Source organism: Helicoverpa zea, chromosome 31 (assembly GCF_022581195.2).
Source record: "Helicoverpa zea isolate HzStark_Cry1AcR chromosome 31, ilHelZeax1.1, whole genome shotgun sequence".
Taxonomy (NCBI): Eukaryota; Metazoa; Arthropoda; class Insecta; order Lepidoptera; family Noctuidae; genus Helicoverpa; species Helicoverpa zea.
Genome location: NC_061482.1, coordinates 8,724,898 through 8,733,849, shown reverse-complemented (window position 1 = coordinate 8,733,849; position 8,952 = coordinate 8,724,898).

The following is an 8,952-nucleotide window of genomic DNA, read 5'->3' as shown; positions in this document are numbered from 1 at the left end:
AATCATAATGTACTACCGCAATCATAATGTGCGCTTGTGCTTTCTTTTCATAAGAACCAGTTAGCTACTCTAGCTCGTGGCGGTGGCACGGCGATAGCGATAACGCGCGAACAATTTTGAAGGGTCCACGCACGACGGAGTTCAGGTAATTTGATAAACTGTGATTCAGATAAAATAATGCTCAATATGACAGTAGCAAGATTATTTGTCTAACACAAATATTTATTCGTATGTGTTCGGGTAGTCGCACAAAATAATAAAAAGGTAAAAAAATATATAAGTAGGTTTGATAAATTGTGCCGTAATTAAAACAAGCCTTGAAAAAACGATTCTAATACTCCAACGTGCATAAGGCACATTACTCATATTACGTGATTTAAAATCACGATTCGTATATATTATTACAAACGTAGTAATATAATTTTCCCTATCGCGTGAGCAAATCTGGTAAAGGGCTTGTAACAAAAAGACTGTCGTTTCATAATTATACGTTTTATATTTAAAAAACGCCATTACGATTAAATCACATTTAAGTCTTCTCTAAGTTTCAGGCTGGAAACCTTCAAAAAGAGCATTATAATAACAAGTATAACGACTTTATTTTGGTTGACATGTAAAGGAGTAGTCTTGTAGTAGTACGTGATATCTTGCGAGGCGAGGCAAAAATGTAATTGTAAAGAGATTTGCGCCAAGCTCCGCCGCATTCTCTGTGGCTGTGATCCATCCAATAAGAATAAAGGCAAACGCCAAATTGAATTCCCTTGGTGAAACTATGCGTGTATGACCTGAGTAATAACTGCTATCTTTTTGCTGTAGAAAAGCGAGTGATATGTAGGTATGTTAAACATTACACGAGTGTTTGTTTATTAATTATATTTGGGAAAACAAACAGTAGTACATTCAGGGTAAACAGTGTTGTCCTAACACTAAACTTAACAAATACCCACAACAGTTTCCACAGATTACTTTACTACATAATAAAAAATCAAACTGTAAGCAAACGTCAGCTGCAACAAGCCTATTTGTAACAAAAACAAAAGAAAAATTACTACCTTATTAAAAAAAAGAGCTATTAACAATATTCTATCAAATGGTAGGAAAGAAAATGACAAATACAAGTATGCAGGTCTAAATATACAAAGAAAATCCTATTAATAGCACCGGCAGTAGGTTACTGCCGAGCCTTAAAAATTTCAATGACACTATTTTTAACCCCCGACCCAAAAACGACGGGGTGTTATAAGTTTGACGTGTCTGTGTGTGTGTGTGTGTGTGATAGGAGACATAACCCTGAACTGCATTTAAGTAAACCCATCGACTTTCCCATTTTTAGCAAGGTGTCCCTATTCACCGAGTTGAAGGCGTTCTTGATGTCAACCTTCAGGATGACATCTCCTTTCCCATGATTTAGATAGGTCGACAGGGCGTGTACGGCAGCCTCGCAGCCCCCTTTCGAGCCGTAACCTAGCTGCAGGGGCTGAAATTTGTCCGAAACTTCCTCACTACACAATTTAGAGCAGATTACTCAAGCCGTGGAGGCCGCTTGCAGAGCCGCACCTGAAGGAGCCTATGGCTGTGACCTGTAATTGTGAGGATATCTGTGTCCGGATCAGGAGGTTCGGGAAAAGAGAGGTTATCGGCTGGGGCAGGGTGTTTACTCTCCAGAGCGGAGAGTGTCTCTGGAGAACACGGCGCCACCACATCACTGCTGAAGAGAATTCTAGCAGCACCAAATGTCACCTTCACTCAACTTTGACTCCACTAGGCGTGAAATATTTGTGCATCTTTGAGTCGGTGATTTTGTATCGAAATCTGTATGGCCTAAAGTTGTGCAATTGCCTTTAATTTGTTTTGTTAGTGACTTTTTGTTTGCCAAACTTTTCTGAACATGCATAATTCTATAGGGGAAGGTGAGCAATTCCTCCCAAGCACGTTGCGATTTCTCTCGTGCAGCCAGGCGAACACAACTTGCCAAGTGTTGAGCAACCAGAGGCCTGGCTCCACACCCCGCTTTAATACTGGGACTGAATTTTTGAATTTCGATAGCTTTTGCCAAAAAGGATCGAGAGTTGGTGTAGTTGTGATAAGAGTTGGGTTTGGCGCAGTCACATTGGTAGGCCCTGTGCACTGGGATTTATGGACCTTCCCAATGTGTACGCTAAAACCCTTTACCCTTTACCTTTAAAAAAGCGTGCCTGGGGGCACAGGGGGCATCTCTTCACGGCATCCAGTGATACCGAAGATTGACCTTCACTTTCTACCACATCATTGTCGTCGTGCATCCGTTAGTTTTATTTATTTACACTTAAACACTACAATAAATAATTATAAAAAACACAAGTAAACAAAATCAAAAGTCAAAGTGACGGCCAGTGACGGCGTCTCGGTGGCGTTGTCAGGGGCCGCGCCGCCGCGCCGGCTTCTTGTCGGGGCAGGCCTAGCCGGCCAGTATATGATGGTATCACGCCTCTAGCCTGCCAAGCTAGTTTTCACAATTGAAAACACCTATTCTTCCGTGTGATTTTCTCTGCCGTTTTAATTTATGAAAACTAGGCACAATTCTTCACGGTATTTAAATGTTTTCCCATAAAAATATGGTAAGCCATGGAAATATACGCATTCGTTTCTCAATCATTTGTTTGTATACTTTATTTTATTATTTATGCGTGACAACTCATGTCATGACTTCAATTTTGAAGTCTTCCTCTAATTGGTCTCGGCGAAATCCATTCCAATCTATTTTTTTTATAATTCCCACGCTGCCATTTACTAACCCTTCAGACACCTTTAAATTAACTCTCAACATCACTCTAGCCCCAATTGCAATTTTAATAGTATTGATTAACCCGCCCATACAATTTGAATCTTGCGGGACAGAAACGTGGTTAGGTTTTTGTCCATAGGTGGCAGGTTCTTTAGACTCGTCGAGAGCATGTAAAGTATATATTTTTACTGTTTCAACCATTGCCTCTATCATTTTCTCATTGTAACTATTAACCAGTTTCACAGTAGGAAAAATCTGTACAGCGTTACCGTCAGCAACATCTCCAGTTAATACCACTAGACTTCTCTCAAGCAAAATTTCATATTGTGCCATAGTCAATTCCCCTATTCGCAAATTATTAAGAATATCGATCAATTGACTATCATTTTGTTGCCTGACATTAGTTTGCAGCTCACACAGTCCAAAATATTGCCATAGATGGGGCTCTCCTTGGAATGCAAGAGGTTGTTTGAAGCACCAACTGCGCTTGACGGGCGCTAATTGCATTATATCTCCAAAAAGTAAAACTTTTACACCACCAAAAATATCTGTACAGCTTTTGAGTTCTTGTAAACGAAGATGTAGATGTAGAGGTGTGATCGAAGAACTTTATAAGACACCATTGATATTTCGTCAATAGCAAGTTATAACGCACTTTTCTTCGCATATCTTCTAGACGTTGTTCTATCATTTGCCTGTAAACTGAGGCTCGACCTTTTTCGGTGCCGAGGGAAAATGCACTATGCAGAGTCTTTTCGTTCACGAGCCGCGCTGCAACTCCTGTAGGTGCCGTGATTTCTACAAAACTTGCATGCAATAGTTGGTCGACTGTGGGAGCATAATAACGTTGAATTTGGTGTACTAGAGTTTTAGGCACGAACAATTTGCCACTACCAGCTCCTCCTGTGATGAATAATTTTAATGGAACATTTTCATTTGTGCTGGTTATAACGGGTGATTTTTTAAGAGGTATAGGATTTGATTTTCAAAAAAAAAAACAAAGAAATTGAAAAATTTGATGAAATCTTTATTGAAATCGATAGAACGATCAATATAATTTAATGTCTGAAGATGATTCAATGCAAATGCTGGCCGCGGCTCCGGTTTAGATGGCCCATTCGCAAGGCCCAATTTCGGCACACTCTCTCTAACATATCAGCCGGTATATTACGAATAAATGATTTAATATTGGCTCACAGTGAGTCAATCGTTGCTGGTTTATCCCTGTAGACATGAGCCTTAACCTGGCTCCACAAGAAATAGTCCAAAGGCGTTAGATCACACGATCTAGGCGGCCAATTGACGGGCCCAAAACGTGAGATAAACTGTTCACCGAAGGCGGCTCTCAATTGGGCCATTGTTTCGCGTGCCATGTGGCATGTGGCACCGTCTTGTTGAAACCACATGTCAGGCATGTCCAATTCTTCCATTTTGGGCAAAAAAAAAAACATAAATTGGAAGAAGTGCGCGATGCACTCTCTTAACCGAGCATGCATTTTGATAGTAAAATTCAATCATTTGCAAGCTTTGTTCGTTCGTAAGTCGATTCATGGTTAAATTATAGACCAAACTGAACAGGTTTGACAATGACACAAGACACGATTCACGCGTGATCTGTCAAACACAGTGTTGCCAAAAACATACCAGCAAAAAAATCACCCTTTATTTTTTTTCTCACCTCGTCCCGAATTCTGGTTGTTATTTTGTCATTTATATTTTTCTGTTCCAAGTGAAAGTCACGATTACGATGCAAGTAAAAGTTATAATAACAAGTACATATTTACATTTTTTTTAAGTTTCTGTATAATCACTAAGAATAATATTTTCAGTATAATGTTACAGTTAAAAAAGTACCACCAGTCTAGTCTATGAAATATGAAAGGTAATTTATGAATTAATAGTGGGCAAGTAAAGATAAAATTACAAAGAACAGTTTTCAGTAGAACGTTATTTATGCTGGTACAAAAGTATCATAGCAATATACAGTCATGTTTTTTTTTACGAAGATTTCAGTATCTTATTCGGTCGTTTCGTCATTTATATTCGGACAAGAGTTGTCCGAAGATTAGTATCTTAGGCAGCAGATTTAATATTTTGAGTAACGTCAATTCTTCTTTTTTTGTCGGAGCTTTTATTACTAGCCAAAAAAACAATAGCAATAGCTTCCATAGTAAGCGGCTCTGTTTGCGGCCTCGATGGACTTACCACTTAATATTTAAAGGAATTAGTAAGCGCAGGCGTCTGGCAAGTTAGTAACTATTACCTTAGTGGAACTATGCCTGCATCTGAGCACAAATTGAAAATTCATGCATCATTTCTTAATGCCGCGGATTAAACATGTATTTAAGTGATACTTAGAATATTACAAAACCATGTCTCGACTCCAACATCATTTAATATTTAGTTAGACGGTAGATACTTGTATAACAATATACTTGTTTAACTATGACGGTCGATCTTTTGTAATCACGTTATGCACGTGGCGACTTTGTGAGACCGGATCAATTCAAAGTGGTAAATAACTTTTATTACTTAATCGCTATGCATGGTATGCATTTCAGTTGAATCTTTTCCTTACTTACTTAATTTCAGCATGGCGAACAATGACGCAGCTGCAAAAAATCTTTAACGATGGAAATATAAACTTTTACGGTAATTTGGTGCATGTTAAGAACAGGCGGCAAGCGTGGCTACAAAACTCTCGTTCTTCCTTGTCCTGCACATTAAGATGTATTATATATAAGACGCCCCTCGTGTTTTTAAAATGGTACCAGTTTTTTAAAATCATTTATTTCTTGAGGCTTGAGCGCTATTGCTCTATGTCAGCTTTGTTAGGTTTGACAAAGAGAAAAGAAAATCTATACGTATGTAACGTTGTACCTTGCTAGATGTAAAGAATAGGTTAGAAATTTTAAAACTACAAGTAATAACAATAGATTTATTCAAAAAATATTAATAAAACAGTTTAAGTGAACTAAAAGAAACACAAATCATTGCTTATCAATTTAAACTACATTACAATATAATTAATTTTACATAAAACATAATTATTACGGAAGTTTACGGAACCCAATATCAATTGTCTACACAAAGGTCCTCGTAGGCTGGTGTCTATTGCGTCAACGCATAGACTATAGTAATATAGATTGGAAATAGAGAACCTACTTCGATTTTTTCTGCTACCTTCAAACGATTTGCACGTTTATTATTTTAATTTTAAAACTCTTTAGACACGGTACAGGACAAAGCTTACCTCAATATTAGAAACAACGCCACTAAGGCGATTTTCACACTTCCCCGCATCATGCTGCATATTGCGTGTCGACGCACCTACGCGCGTTCCTGCGGGAGTGCAGATCTGCATCATCTTGCGGGTTTTTTGCGCACACACGCGCGTAGGTGCGTTTTGTAGATTCACGCACGGCGGTAAACATATTTATTACTTCCTCCCATTGTTTCACCTTCTGCGCTCTGTCACTGTATTCATGACATTTCATATTCCAGATAGCTGGGTGGTTTTCGATTTCGAATATAAATCGATCGATATCGAGATCCATTTTCAAACACACACGTCACGCCCATTCAAAATTATGCGCGGCACTGCAGGATTCGGTGAGCCATACCTTCCGTCTCGCCCCGCACTTACGCGCGGGGGTGCATGTTTCTCCGCGTGTATGCGCGTGATCCGCATGAACTCGCGTGGATTCATCTTCTGTGTGTGAGACTGTGCGTGTTTTCCATACAAACATAGATACTTACAAGCAACGGAAGAACACGCATCCACGCGCTACGCTGCATCATGCGGGGTAGTGTGAGAATCGCCTAAAAGGAAATAATAAGATTAATGTTATGGTAATGGTATCCTAGCATAAATCCCTCGGCGTAATCTTTGCCGATTGGATAACAACACACGAACGCGATGGTGTGAATGGAATTGCCATCATAAATAGCAGGCCTTCTCTATTGATATTATTGAGACATCGTAAAATTACTGGAAACCAGTTAATTTATGACATCTGAATAACAATATTCTTTGTCTTGTTGGTACCACCTATTTTCATACCTACATTCATGACAACATAAACCTATAAGCTGCCGTTTGAATCTTAAGGCCTATTTGTTTTTTTTTTTATATCATGATTTGATTCTCAAAAATTCACCATAGAAATGCATGTCATAATATTTAGTTCTAGTTTCATAAAATAAAATGTCTTTATAAATAAAATTACATTTTATAAAATACATTTTATTTGTTCTTTATATTTGTATAATGTAAACAATAAATAAAATGTATTTAGTTCTAGTTTCATTGACAAGCAGTGATTATAAAACGTGGCCTACACTTGTTTTAGTGCTGCTGATTATCCGTAAGGAGTGTAATGTAAACTTGAAATACTTTGGATACATTTTGAATGTGCCGCCAATGAAATGTCTTGACGAGTCAGAAACACTGGAGATTCTAGCAGGGGTTTAATATTTTTAGAATATTGGCTATACCTACAGGGTGTTATTATACTGTCTGTGCTTTATTAGCTTCAGTCAGAATTTTCAATCAAAACATTCCGTTCCGTCTTCCGGGTTTCTTTTTTCAAAGAAATTCCTCTTACTATTATGTCCTGTTCCTTTACTTTTTTTTTTTTTTTTATTTATTATTCAAAATATCAGATTTACAATTTGGTTACATAACAGTAAACATACCGACACAAACCATCGCGGGTTTAACAGTGGTATGTCAGCCACGGCAACTCGGTGACACATTTATACATAGGTATACATTATATATACATAAGGAGTTACTTTCTAGATCGCACTGCAGTCTAGAAAGTACTTCTTTAGTATCTTTTGACAGTTTTTAGGATTTATTTTACTGCAGAGTTCAATGGGCAGGTCATTTAAATATGATGGTAGCATACATTCCCACGTCCTTGTTCCATAGATATTATTAGATTTAGGTATGATAAATGTAGGTAAATATGTTAAACAACGCAACGACTTTAGCCTTTCGTATTTACGGATATTGAGAATATTGTGACAATTTTCACTTATAACGCGTAAACGTACCTTATCAAATACATTAACAATTTGACAGTGCTTAAATAAACCCGAGTCATCATCTTGGAATTGCTGTTTTATTTTTTTGGGTACTATCGTTTTTAAAATGCGTAACTGTAACTTGTAAATGTCTTCAATATAAGTCTTGTATGTTCGTCCGTAGCTACTTAGGCCGTAATCAATTACGGAATCAGCCAATGCCAAGTACAATGTTCTAAGTATTTTATATGGTAGTTTATACTTAAGTATCGATAGTTTTGCTAATATAGACCTGAGCTTATTGCATACATGATCGATGTGCGGCCTCCAGTGGAAGTTACTATCTATTATCAGACCAAGGTACATATGCTGAGTCACTAGCTCCAATGAGGAGCAACTACACGCTTTGACCGGTCGGTGAAGACACAGGTGCTCATGAGCAACGACAGAAGGCACACAAGACGCTGTCAGGTAAGGTGAGTGTATGTAAATTAACTTAGTTTTTTTTGTATTAATTACAAGACCAACGTCATGGGCCCACTTGCATAAGAGGTCGAAGTTACACTGCATCACTCTCTGCGCCTCACGTATGTCTTTATGTGCAGCAACCAAACATGTGTCGTCAGCAAATTGGTACACGGAGCCTTCTGTGAAAATGTTACACATGTCGTTCACGTACAGTAAGTATTCAGTTGGCCCGATAATTGAACCTTGTGCTGTGCCTTTATCAGTTGAGACCATGCTACTTAACGAACCCGCGACACACACCGACGTGTAGCGGTTCTTGTGGTAGTTTTTGAACCAATCTAATAATGGACCCCGTATACCATTTTGCTCTAATTTATTAAATAGTGTATTATATTCCAAACAATCGAAAGCTTTACTAAAGTCAATGAGGACAACAAGTACATGTTCGCGATTGTTCAGGCACTTGTTGACCCCATTACTAAAATTAGATAATAATTGTGAGGTATTTTTATTTTTTTGAAATCCGTATTGTTTATCATTAATAACATTATTTTTTGTCAAGTAATTGTTAATTTCTAGTCCGAGATACCTCTCAATTATCTTATCGATACATGATAAAATAGTAATAGGCCTGTAGTTGTTTACATCTTTGTACGAACCATTCTTATGGATAGGTCTTACTATACCAA